At 41.8% G+C, this 14023-nt stretch overlaps 1 long non-coding RNA gene across 1 annotated transcript in view; it reads left to right on the top strand.

Annotated features, from left to right (window-relative positions):
• The first annotated feature begins 454 nt into the window (after positions 1-454).
• The window catches only part of LOC115336230, a 42538-nt gene continuing 28969 nt past the window's right edge, over positions 455-14023 (top strand). Inside the window, exon 1 of the long non-coding RNA XR_003921667.2 lies at positions 455-584. This is a non-coding gene — a long non-coding RNA (uncharacterized LOC115336230). The remainder of the gene's footprint in view (positions 585-14023) is intronic.

The raw sequence follows: 14023 nt of genomic DNA on the forward strand, positions 1-14023 counted from the left end.
TAGGAATATTGGTTAGAAAGTAGAGCAGTATAATACACAAAGAGGCTGCAGAAGAAAACATGTATCTCACAAAAAAATCATTAAAAGCAAAAGCAATATATATTTAAATTGCAAGAAACTCTCCTCTAAGGGCCCTGGAAAGACAAATGCACAAATACTCTCAGATCAATATCAAGAAAAGAAAAAACCCAAGCAAATAACATAGCACATCTCTTGTGGAAGTAGGGAGGACACAGACCTAAGGTGCACAATGCAGCTGGGGTGGGGGATGAGGAGGGTTCTATTCAGCCCTCAGGTGCAAAGAATAGAGCCCCCTCTCCCAGCAGGTGACCAGCTAGCTATCCATAAACGAAGTGAAAATGAGAACCTCCCTTCTCTAGCCATGCCTGATAGCGATCTCACATTGTCTACACCTGCTTCTCATGCTTAGGTCATTTGCATTTCTCAGCCTCCTTCAGTTGGAGAGATGGATAAGTGTGAGCTCTGTTAGCACGCTGAACTTAAGGACCTGAAAGGACTGCTGATCTGTTTCAACTTGATCACGTAGCGGCTGTAACTTAGCAAAGTACTGGGCAGTATTTGAGGTATGGCGTTTCTTTACTATTTTTATGTTTTGCAGATAGCTACTGTGTGTGTCAGTGTATTCTTTTAATCAAAGTTCCCTTTCTCTTGATCCTGTGAGTGCCTTGAGGTGCTCTGTCTCCCGGGACAGGCAATCGTATGGTGATGTTACTGAAGTGGAAGGAGTGCTATCTCTGAATTCTTGTCTCTCTTTTAGATGCTAAGAATTTGCTAATGTGTTGTGGCTGTTTTGCACAGCTGCTGTGATGCATAAACCTGTTCTAAATGGCTATCTCGTGGCTGCTTTGCATTACACAAATGCACTTAACCATTGAATTTCTCCTCTGGAAGACCTGGTATGTCAGTCCTGGTGAACAGGCATTTCCTTTGTTATCTTGCATGGTTCTGACCTTGAATTTGTAGGCTTGTCTTCAAAGACAACTGTTTCCACCCTGGTCAAGGGGAAGTTTATATTTTGTATGAAAAAGCTGTATGTAAGAAATTGTGAAATAACCAGAAATCCTGGCTCTCTTTAGGCTCAGCTGAAAGTTTAATACTGCCTTCAGTGAGGCCTGAGAATGAACCTGAGACTTACTGCTTAATTAGCCTAAAAGGCAAAGCTTAGGTTTTCAAGTCTATTTTCTCCTTGCTGTCCTCCTTTATTCCTCCTCCCATCTCCTTTCTTCAATTTATTTCCTTAATATAGCAGCTCTGTCTGTATTTTTCGTCTGCTTATACCTAGTCCTAATTTTAGGCATAGGCAAAATGGAGGGTGGCTGCCTGCTATGCTTTATGCCAGCATCAGACCCAGTGAAAATGGCAGTGGCTGCTGCTGAGAGAGGCGTTAGGACACGTGGGTTGATAGCAATGGTTGGCTGAGAAAAACAAGGTAATGGAAAAGAAGTTGCTCCTCTCAAACGTCTGACTCTGCTCTTCATCCCGGTTTTGTCCTACCCGCTCTGGTAGCGAAAGTAACCTGACCCTATCTTCTTCTCCTCTAGTAGTACTTATGCGAAGAATACTCAAGGCAACTCTGCTTATAGGCTTTTCTCCAGTAACAGTCAAGGCTAGTTTTACTGGCATTAAAGAAAAGCCCTTGTTCTTCTGACTTAAAATGCCTGTTCGATCTGGGTTACAGCTTGTTAGAGACCTATGTCTTGATTTAGACTCCCATCAAATAAAATACTGCCAGTGGGAGTTCTCTCTGCAGGATTCTCCAGTGTCTGAAGACATTTTTGGCAATTTCATGGCCTAGTATCTTAATGCATCTGAATTGTTTTACTGTTTGGTTTTCTTTCTTAGCTTAATAGGGGCAAATGGGGAGAAACCTTTAAGTGGTCTTTGGAGCCTACTTTTTGTTTAGATATTTAAAAAGCTGAAATGTAAATAAAAATGCTGCTACTTGCCTTACTTTTATTAAATTCCAGGCTGTTCATATAAACCAAGATTGTTCATGCTGAACCTGTAGGCTGACTAATAGCTTCTGGGCCATGCTCTGGGCTTGTCTTATCTTCTGCACTATTATTCCTTTGGTCTTGTTGAACGCGTTTTGCCGTTGGTTATACTCGTTTTAGTTGGGGCAATAGTAAAAGGAATAAGTTTCTCTGCAGATGACTGGAAAAGGTTGCAAAGATGTTTGTTTAAAGATTTAGCAAGGGTCAATAGGAAGTGCATTTGTCTCCTGGTAAATTTATGATGAGGCCACAGCACAAATTAGTGGCATTATCGGAAGACCGTTGCTTGAACAGTCTGCTGTCTTATGGGTAGTTTTATAAGTGATTCTGTCTTGAAAGCTTCTGTGCGTTTGTGACCCGTAAAGCTCTGTAGCAATGTTTATGCAAGTTTATTTTTTCCTTACAGCAAATAAGTTTGAATCATCTACTGCTGCGCGCTTAACAGCGACACAACACTTTTCACTCTCCGAGTGATCACTGGGCAAAATTAGCCTCTAAAAGCAGTTGTGTTAGAAGTGGAAATATATTTTATCCAGAGGAACCTCAAATATAGAAAAAAAACCCAAATGACTCAAGGGTAGCATAACAAATCACTGGCATAACCAGGACTTTCATCTATTGACACCCTTTTTCAAAGTTATGAGGTATCTCTTGCCTGCTGGCAGCTTCCTCTAGTTGATGTGGTACTCTGAAAATCAGCCTAGGCTGCGGCTCTTAGCTTAAGAGTACATCTCAAACGCTCAGCTTATACAAATAAGTTTATGCTTCAGTCAAAGATAGTGTTAAATCAGCTGCAGCCACCCTAGGCCAGTTCCCGAAGGATTTATTCAGCTTCTTATGTTACTTTTGCAGTCCATGCTGTTATAACTGCATAGCTACCGCTGCCCAAATGAGCTAGTTTAAATCTGCATTGGGTTGCATTGTAGACAGCCTAAACCTCTCTCAGCAGAAGAATGCTTACTCGGTGTTTTAGAAACTTAGTTTACTGGAGTAGCAAGCTGCCTGTGGGATTAGGAGGCTGCCTGTCTCAGTGTTCCTGTTGTTGAGAGTGTTGGCCCCTGGGTTTATCAGTCCTTGTGATTTGTGTAGTTATAAAAAAACCTGCTTGCAAATGTTTGCATTAGAGAGATCCTCTTCATCTGTGTGTATAGATATGTTGCTGTTTTGATTATTTCCCCAAACTGTTGATTGTTCATCTGTCATTTTCAGTGATCACACCCACTGAACTCCAGTGTGCAATAAACTACCTTCTGATCAAAATGGGTTCATTTACCAAATGTTTCAGGGAAGCAGCCTGGCAGAAATTTATACTTAGCTGATAAGAAATGTCAGAGCTGAATATTTATGTGTTAATTGCTGTACCAACAATATGCTTACATCTGTAATCTTGCCTACAGGATCACCACAGAATTACCTCAATTAAAGAGAGAAAAGATTTGTGTAGACAGATCATGTCAATCCATTCCCTTGGTCCATTACAGGATTCCCCTGCCCTCCCCATAATGGCTTCTCAGGGCTTGTCCAACCTAATATTAAAGGAATCAAGAGATGGAAGATTTCATTATGTCCCTTGAGAGAGATTTCTACTCTTGCAATGGTTTGGTTTTTTTTTTTCTGATGTTCATATCACACTCTAGTTTCCTTAATTTCATTCTTATGAATATTCTTTTATTATAAATGATGGCACTCATTGATATAAAAAAAAAAAAAATCAGTGTAGAATCAGTGCCGTATTTAAATGCTACAGTAAAGTAAAACTTAACTGATACACACTGTATATTGTGATCCTTTTGGGTTTTTTTATAGCTGACATATGCTATCAAATATGAACTGCCACACTGGAACCTAATGTAAACCAGTGTTATCCCTAAAAGTGCCCAGAGATTAAAAGACACTGTCTTTTTTTTTTTTTTTTTTTTTTTTTTACTGGCAGCTGGATGCTTGAATATTTCAGAAAAAAAACAAAGGCAGTGTGACAAAGTGACTGTATTTCAGTATAACATTATGTATTGAAGAGCGGTGTGCCAAAAAGTAGTATGGTTATTATTGCTATTAATGTGGCCATTCAGCTATTTCTACCAAAGTGGAGAATAGTAAGTGCCGTATGGATAATCTAGCAATGCTCAAGAGCTCACATTGGCCCTTCACTACCTCCTCTGTGGCTAAACAGGGCCACATGATTTGCAAAATCAGCAGTTTCTTTACCACATCCAGCAATAATCATGCAGTCCAAATGGTTCTGTGTATTTGTCCAGTAAATAGAACAAAATTGCTACTTTACATTTGTATCACTACTTATTGAGTGTTGAACTGAAGGAACCTGTGTGTGTTTCTTCTGCATATGCTTTTCAAAGGTGTATGTGTTACACGTTGAAGTACAGCATTGTCAATTTGTGCAGTGGAATCGCTGTCAGTTCAAATCAGCTTTCCAAACAGTTCACTGGAAACTCAGTGGAACAAATGAGCGCATGCAGTCTGAGGAGGAGATGGGAATTATGTATCATTACAGCGATGCATGAACTGCTGTGATGTTATTAGATTTTTTTTTTTTTTAAAGGCATGAACAGAAGCTTTAGTTGTTGTATTACATCTTTTTGTAAGAGCTGGATGAAACCTGCAAGAAGTTCTATTTAATGCTATTAAAAACGTCGTTTAGGTGTCAAGAGTCTGGATACTCTTTTCTTTTACCTTTCCCTTTACTCAGACCTAATTGTCTTCTCAAATGCTCTTCCTTGTGGAGCTTTTGCCCTCTGCTGGAATATAGCAAATGCAAGCCTGTGTGTTGCCGCAGTAGGATTTGAAAAACGTGTGCTTGGTTTTGCTCTTCCTTAATGGGTGAAATCAGTTTCAATTAAAGTTTGTGCTCCTTTTGATCTAGAAAGCATAAAACATGCATGACTGCTGTCTGCTTGATTATTCTGCTCTCTCCTGGCCGGAGGTCTGTTGTTTGGTTATAACCTTAACACTAGTGCCACATGTTGGAAAACCTTCGGTCGCTCTGGTGGTTGGAGCCAGCAAAATACTTGGAACAAGAAGTCTTGTATGATCACCCTTAGGTGATGACAGTCATTCCTAAGCTCGGTAGTTTACAGTCATAGGTGCTTTTGAAACTGTGTAATGGCTCCCTAGCTGGCAGCATCTCCTCTCTGTTTTGTTATAACCAGAGGGAATCGCTGCCCTGTGTATGGTGACAGGGTCTGCATGCCACAAGTTGGGAGATGGGCACAGTGGCTGTTCCAGCCATTAGAAGCTACTGATTCTTGCTTTTAATGAATTGCAAATAACAACTCAAATACTTGATTAAAAAATTAAGGTGCTCCTGTCTGTTGTTATCGCCTGTAACCCCCACTTCCCACCAAATCCTACAGTGATGAGCACTTGCAGGTAAAGCTTGCTTTGTCCGGAGGGAGCAGTTCAATGGAGAATGTTTGCTGGGCTTTGCTAAAGTCCTCCATAAATGAATGCTGAGTTGGATCACTTCCTTATCAGAAAAATCTGTAGTCCCAGCTCCTCCTTTTTGCACGTCAGGGGTGTAAACATTGCTGTTTTCGTTTGCATCTGGTTTCGGAGGCAGATGTTTCATCTCGCTGTCTTAAGTAAACTGTGTTCACAAAAGTGGAGAAGCTTAGCCTTAGCCCTTTCAGAAATTGTCCTCTCAAATCCTTCTGTGGAGAAGGAGAGGGAGGAGAAATCAATAATTTATGGGGTAGGGGGAAGAAATCACTGTATATAATCTTGCAAAATCCTATAAACAACTGAGTGCTGCCAAGACAAGTCCCTGGGTATCATCTGTGCTCCTCAGTAAAGAACAGGCCACAAGAGAGGCCAGATTACCCTTCAGGCAAATAATCCTGGAGTCGGGAAGCAGATGAATTTCTCTCTCTTCCACCAGAATTAGAAATTTTCAAGTCAGTCAGAGAAGGGCAGGAACAGCAAACTGGCTGCATGGTAACCGTATCTCAAACGCGCAGCAACAGCCTGGTTAAATAACACTGTTACGGTTGCATGGCCAAACCTGTCACAAGTATTTCCAGAATGAAGCGTGGCTATGCAACCTTAATTCATCTCTAAGTGTGTATCCGTCACAACGGAATCCTTGATTGCATTTCTCATAACATTGTTCCCCTGTATGGTATTGCATCAGCCTATGCACAGCAGCTAATATGGGGATGAATTAGGGGGGTAGTGAAGGAGCATTGCTACAGCAGGCAAAAAAAGTGTATATATAGGGGTCCGTCTTGGGACCAGTACTGTTTAATATCTTCATCAGCAATGTAGATGGTGGGATCAAGTGCACCCTCAGCAAGTTTGCAGATGACACCAAGCTGAGTGATGAGGTTGACATGCCTGAGGGACAGGATGCCACCCAGAGGGACCTGGACAAGCTCGAGAAGTGGGCCCATGTGAGCCTTGTGAGGTTCAATGAGGCCAAGTGCAAGGTGCTGCACCTGGGTCAGGGCAACCCCCAGTATCAATACAGGCTGGGGGCTGAAGGGATTGAGAGCAGCCCTGTGGAGAAGGACTTGGGAGTACTGGTGGAAAAAAGCTGGACGTGAGCTGGCAACGTGCACTCGCAGACCATAAAGCTAACCGTATCCTGGGCTGGATCAAAAGCAGCGTGCCCAGCAGGTCGAGGGAGGGGATTCTGCCCCTCTACTCTGCTCTGGTGAGACCCCACCTGCAGTACTGCATCCTGCAGCTCTGGGGTCCTCAGCACGGGAAAGACATGGACCTGTTGGAGCGGGTCCAGGTGAGGGTCACAAAAGTGGTCAGAGGGATGGAACACCTCTCCTGTGAGGAAAGGCTGAGAGAGTTGGGGTTGTTCAGCCTGGAGAAGAGAAGGCTCCGGGGAGACCTTATAGCAGCCTTTTAGTACGTCAAGGGGGCTTGTAAGAAAGATGGGGACAGACTTTTTAGTAGGGCCTGTAGCGATAGGACAAGGGGTAACAGTTTTAAACTACAAGAGGGTAGATTCAGACTAGATAAAAGGAAGAAATTTTTTACGATGGGGGTGGTGAAACACTGGAACAGGTTGCCCAGGGAGGTGGTAGATGCCCCATCCCTGGAAACATTCAAGGTCAGGTCGGACGGGGCTCTGAGCAACCTGGTCTAGTTGAAGATGTCCCTGCTCATTGCAGGGGGGAGGTTGGACTAGATCACCCTTAAAGGTCCCTTCCAACCCAAATGCTTCTATGATTTAAAAACAGTCCTGGGCAACTACATTCAACTACTGTTTCTGTGTTATACAAACCCTTTCACTTAAATGATGCATCATCAAAGGCGATTACTAGTTTTGTGTGTTTGACACCTAGAAAATAACGAAGCCTGGGGTTTGACTGGCAGAAGCACTGACTATGTAGAGATGTAGTTGGAATCTAGATATATAGACCGATAAATAATCATAGAGTTGGAAGAAAACGAGACATATCTTGCATCATGTGATGGGATTGACTATACCTTTATCAGTCTTACAGATGTTTGTCTAACTTGTTCTTAAAATCCTCAGTGACAGATCCTCCATGCAGCCTAAGCATGCTATTGCAGTGTTTATCTATGTTTAAAGGAAAAAAAAAAAGCTTGCCAAGTGTTTTACCTTGATTATTCATCTTGCAATAATGAATAGGACACGAAAACCAGGCTTAAACCGACATTGGGAGCATGTTACTGTTTTGGGGCAGGGGGAGGGGAGGGTAACAGCCTTTTACATATTTGAAGACTTTTGGCTTCCCTCAGCCTTTTAAGGCTGTATGGTGCTTATCTGTCTAATCTGCTTTTTGTAGGTGGTGTATTTTACCTTTCTATCATTTTCATTTCTCTCACCTGGATGTTCCTTGACTAGATTTTATCACTCTTGAAGTGTCTTCCCCCAAATGGGTAGAAATATTCCTAATGAGGCTTTATCAGAGCTCAGTGCAATAGAAAGGTAACTTCATGTGTCTTGCAGGCTTTTTTCAGTGTGTTACAGGAAAGCAGGAATTTGCACTCCTATCTCATCTTGGATTTTAATAGGCACCAAACAGCTGTTCCACTGGTATTGTTTTCAGAAATGGGTGAAACAATGTGGCTGAAAATTTCCAAGATAATTCAGTTCAAGGTGTCATGGTTTAACCCCAGCCAGCAACCAAGCACCATGCAGCTGCTCACTCGCTTCCCCCCACCCCCTCACCACCCCCCTGCCGTGGGATGGGGGAGAAAATCGGGAAAAGAAGTAAAACTCATGGGTTGAGATAAGAACGGTTTAATAGAACAGAAAAGAAGAAACTAATAATGATAATAAAATGACAACAGTAATAGTAAAAGGATTGGAATATACAAATGATGCACAGTGCAATTGCTCACCACCCGCCGATCAATGCCCAGTTAGTCCCTGAGTGGCGATCCCCCCACCCCCACTCCCCCCAGTTTATATACTGGGCATGACATCACATGGTATGGAATACCCTTTGGCCGCTTTGGGTCAGCTGCCCTGGCTGTGTCCCCTCCCAGCTTCTTGCTGGCTGGGCATCAGAAGCTGAAAAATCCTTGACTTTAGACTAAACATTACTTAGCAACAACTGAAAAAAAACAGTGTTATCAACATTCTTCTTGTACCCAACTCAAAAACATAGCACTGTACCAGCTACTAGGAAGACAATTAACTCTATCCCAGCTGAAACCAGGACACAAGGGGGGAGGAAGAAGGAAAAAAAAAAAAAAAAAAAAAAAAAAATGCTTCCAGCCAAGTAGTTGGAGTCTGGTGGTTATAGGCAACAGGAAGGCTCAGGTAGTCTTGAAATCAGCTGGTCTCAACTCCACCTGTAATAAAGCTAAATGTAGCCCAAGTGTCTTTGCAGGCCTTCAGGCAGATTTTCCTTACCTTTCCCAGAGAAACCTTAAATATCTTTGTTGAATGAAGGTGGTCAGAAAGTGGGCACAACAGCATGAACTTTACCAGCCAGTTACTTCCATGGGAGACTGCTTTAGTGTTCGAAGAAAAATAGTTTGCCTGGTGAATTGCCATCCTCGTGTCTTGCACCATAGGGGTGTCTATGTGTTTTGGTTTTATTCTTTTGAGGTCTCCCATGTAAGCTGACTAAACCAAAACTCTCCTCACATTGGATTCAATGCTGATAAAGATGTAATCTATCATGTTACAGGCTGCTTTCAACATAGTGAAATAAAGATGTGTACCTCTTTCATATATGAGTAGAATTCTTTTACTAGAAAATAAATCTTCAGTACTGGTTGGTTGGTATAAACCCATCAAATATCATATCCAGTATCTGCTTCCTATATTCTGAAAAGCATTTGACTGTTAGAGAAGGCCAACCCTTGACTCAGAGGCTCACTAATTCTAATGAATATTTCAAATAAAAAGCAATGCCTACTGTCAGCTGTTTCCAACAGGTGTCGGGGTTTGTGTTGACAGGCTGTGCAGGGGGATGCACTGTGGTTCTCAACTCCTCATCAAGAATTTACGAGAATCCTTGTAATACTTGATTCTGTGGTTAAAACCTTCTGCTGTTTAATTCTTGGTGTCTGCTTCCAGGTGTTTGTTTACTCAAAGGTAGCATAAGAAATGGACTCCTGTAAAATGTTACCCACAAATTCTGGTGTCCAATTTGTATTAAAACCCATCAAGTGAAACAGTGTATTAGTTCAGGGTTCTGGATAGTTTGTGATGGTGGTCAGGCACTGTCGAACCTTGTCACTGTCAGACTCATTAACAGGATTGCTCTAAGCTGCTAGAGAAACTGTTGTGTTAATGTTATGTCATCATCAATGTCAAGAGGAATAAGATTTGAGCTTTGAAAACGGTGGCAGGGAAAAATGAAGGACATAGTCTTAAAGGTGTCTTACTGCCTCATTCAGAGCAGCAATTATCTTTCTCAGACCAGATACCAAGACTGACTGGATACAAATAATATAAAGATTAAACTTTTCTCTATTAAATATGTTAGACTTCTCGGTGATGCTTCTGACATCCAGAAACATGAATGTCATAGAATCAGGTGCAATTCAAGTGGAAGGCTGAAGAGATCCCCTACTTACACAGGCACTCCCAAGTGATTCTCCAGGAGATCAGATCTGTGTTCAATAGTACTGAATTTTGCAAACCTTTGGTAGAACACTTACAGAACATAGCTTGAGTCTTGCTAGGTAAATGGAACATTTTTCTTCTTCACTTAATTATCTGTCATCCACCTTTAGTTGCTGTCATTGGTGTGACTGAGCAGAAACCATTTATCATGGTTCCTAATGATCCTTTATTAACTAATTAAGTCAGTGAAGCTCTGAAATAGCTTCAAGATAGCCCCAATACTGAGGGAAGGCATGCTAAAGCTCTTACTTTTGCAAGTGAATTGCTGTTACCTATTCTTCTTTTGTATTCAGTCACATCCTTGGAGCAATGGGAGTCCCTCATGTTTTAAGGAGGCTGCAGGCATGCACTTTGTTAGACAAAGGATGATTTTACTTTGTGACAGACACTGGCATTTCTCTCTTACCTCTTTCTGGGAAACTGCTACCTCAGATCACACTTGGCTGCATACGTACCCTAGTCATGGTTCTGCCTGAAAACTCCTGAGGATAATTGCTTAGCTGCGGACCCCCTTGCAGTATTCACAGCCAGTCCAATTTGGAAACAGTGTGGTGAGGAGTGTCAGCATCTCTATGGTGTCTGGATTGATTTGACAAAAGCATGTAATGCTTTCACTTGATCTACTCTCTGAAAGCTGGAGTGAATTGCACTGTTCTGATATTCTTTTAGCCCATTCTGTTCATGATGGGAGAGATCTTGTGGAATAGGAAATCCTTCTTCAGTGGAGTTTCCCGTGAAAGATGGAGTTGAGTAGGGTTGTATGTTCCTATCTACTCAACCTCTCTTTTCAGTACTGTGGATCTTGACCTTAGCTTGTGACATACTGAGGGTAATTTGTTCAGTCCTGGCAAAGTTATTCAAATCTGAGTTTTGCAAAACGAGCTAGCAGCAAATCTAGAGGGTTTCACTGACTGCTTTATAACACCATCCAAACGCAACTGGTGTCCAAAAGGCGAGGCCATATTTCAGCTTGCCCTAAGCTAGCTCTGCAGCCCTCTCTTTGTTGTAGTTACAGACTCAAAGGTGCACTATTCTTGATGTTTTGTCTCTCCTAATTGATAATAAATACCTCTGCATTTCTGGAAAACAAGTGTATCTTGAAAGATATTTGCAAAATTTTCGTTTGCATGGAGGAGGAGGACAATGCTCAGTACTGATCACTGATTTAACTCTTTGGCTGTATTCGCTTGCCACAGGCTAGGGCCAGCATGAGGGTGCAAATTCCAGAATGCCCAAGCAGGTCTTCTAAGCTAGCTTGCTTGTGGTGACAGACCACCTGAGTGACAGTGCAAGGACAACCCGAAGTCCTCCCTTACAGCGTGCCAGGTCAATAATTGTGAGGGATAAGCTTTGAGACATCTGGAGACAAATCTTTCCTTGTGCTAGCATAGCTCTTGATGTGAAACATGCAGCTAAGCTGGAGGTCAAGGGAGAAAAGAAGTTCAGAGAGATGCTGTTGCCACATCCGAGTCATCTAAAAATCGCATGTTCAGCTTGTAACCATGTGTGTTATGTGCAGGATGATGAAACTAAATATGGCTATTTAGCACTGAAGAAATTGACATTTTTGATTAATAAAAAAAGAGAGAAGAGAACTAGAGGGAATTAACCATTTTTTTTGGGAAATGTTCTTTGATATTGCAGTATGACCAAAGTTGTGCTGCAGTCAGTGCCCTTCTGACTGAACTGAAATGAGCCGTTTCTGACAACATTTTAAAGCAATGAAGGTGCTCTATTTCTTAGCCTAATACATACCTGCACTCTGAAGCATAAACTATATTGCCTTGTGATGGCAGCTCAATGGTGTCTGTAAAATGACTGGATGACTCCAGCCTAGCTAAGACTGGACTGGAGCCTATGTTGCAAAAAAACCCTTGAAAACTAGAAATCTGAAGTCCAACACCCTGTGCTAAGGGACTGAACTGCCTGTAGAAACAACTTTTGCTCCCTTCTCTCCTTTTGCCCTCTACAACAGCAGTACCAATGCACATGTGAGAAACCCTGTGTGTGGGTGTTATATAGTTGTGGAGTTTGGACTCCAAACAGAGGAGTTGAGTCTCCAGCACCATTGATCTTTCCTTAGAGCTAAATTCAGGATATATTTTTACGTTTTGGAAATTGTAGTATAAACTAACAGGCTCGAGCAAAGCTGAAGGGAATAATATCAAGATAGAGAAGAGGCATTTGTAGAGCAAAGAATGAAAAACAGTCTAATCAGATTGAAAGAGACTTTGTACCCAGTGCTGCATACAGTTAATAAGATATAGTCATATGCCTTGCTGTATTGGGACTTCATTGTACTCTGTGTGGGTCGCTATTGTATTTAAAAAAAAAAAAAAAAAAAAAGGGAAGGGGGGGGGGGGGGGGGTGTGGAGAGGCAAAAAGACTCTAATCTTTGAGAATATGCGATAGAGGTCACCCCCAGGGAGGACAGCAGACCTGGCGTAACAGCTTCTCCACTGTTTCTCAACCTTGTAGATTAAAGTAGTTCTGTTGATGTGGTAAAGAAAAAAAAACCACACAACTTCCCTGTGCAGTGGTGCTTTCTGGTGCTGACACTGGCCATGAGGACCTTTATTCAGATTAAAGAATTATTGAGCAGTGCACAGTTCAGCTCAGGATCTTGAGAATGCAACATATCCTGCAGCTTTTCGAGTTGTGGACAAATGAATTTCTTCCTGTTATTGGTGGTGCTGTCTGATTTTTAATTCCAAAGGTTAATCAGTTGTAGATGTATGTAGCAACTGCATTTCAGTCAAGAAAGCAAACTTTAGAAGTTGAGAGGCTGTAATGTGTTAATGGTGTATGTGGCAGTATCGTGTTCTGGTGAGATCCTGTAGCTTCACCGTTATCATTAAATAGAACTATTTATAAATTGACTTGCTCTCCTGGGGAAAGACTAGTTTTGGGGTTTTATTTTTATTTTTTAACTCTTGGCCAAACTTGAAATGTAAATGTAAAATATCAAGGGTTTGGTATTCAGCTGATTGAGTGCTCTCAGCTCTAAAGGTTGGTCTCAGTAGTTAGACCTCAACTCCAAGGAGGTGCCCCATAGCTGCGGCATCTCCCTTTTACCTTGTACTTGCTCAGGAGGGAAGGGGAATAGGAGATGTTATGCAAGATGCCTGGGCAGCAGAGGAGAAACAGGACCCTAAGATGGCTAAGGTCATCTGTCACTGAGGCAGCACATTCAAACAAATGTAGATTAATGTTGAACTCCTCCAAAATTGAATAGGTGATTCTGCTTGAAAAAAAATCAAAGTGGTTTTGTTTTGCATCAGCTTGGCTCAGATTTTTTGTTTAGGCTTTACTCAAGGAAAGTTGTAGATCTGTGTACCTTTCAAAATGTTCCCCCAGAAAATTTCTCCGAAGAAACAGTTTTTCGTTTGTGTTTTTTGGGTTTTTTTTGTTTGTTTTGGTTTTTTTTTACTGAAATATTCTTCAGCCTGATCTGTCATTCAACTCTAAGCATCTCTCAGGGCCCTGTAAAAATGTTCAAATTGGTGCAAATCTGTGTCCTAAGATCTACAAATCTAAATACATAAATAGATAAGGGGTGGGGGGTAAAAGGAACCACTTGCAATGAAAATGAATCTGGTAGTTGTCTGTCACATCTATGTCAGATAAACAAATCACATTTATTTGAAGTTTCACATTGTTTTGACAAACTTCTACACTCGATGCCAAAGCTTTTGCACCTGAACCCAAACTCTCCAAAGCTTGCCTGCGAGTGGCAGAGATGGCAATACCAACGAAAAAGGCAGAGCAAGCCTGAGTGCCTCTGATAGGAGAGTCCAGGGTGACAAATATTTGAGAGGTCTGTGCCTAAAGGTGTAGGTCAGGGTGTCCCATACGGGGGCTAGTTCTTGGTGCCCCAAACAGCTGCGCTTTGCGATAGATTAGGCACGTTGTTCAGCTGAGAGAAGGC

This window comes from Aquila chrysaetos, chromosome 2 (genome assembly GCF_900496995.4).
Source record: "Aquila chrysaetos chrysaetos chromosome 2, bAquChr1.4, whole genome shotgun sequence".
Classification (NCBI taxonomy): domain Eukaryota; kingdom Metazoa; phylum Chordata; class Aves; order Accipitriformes; family Accipitridae; genus Aquila; species Aquila chrysaetos.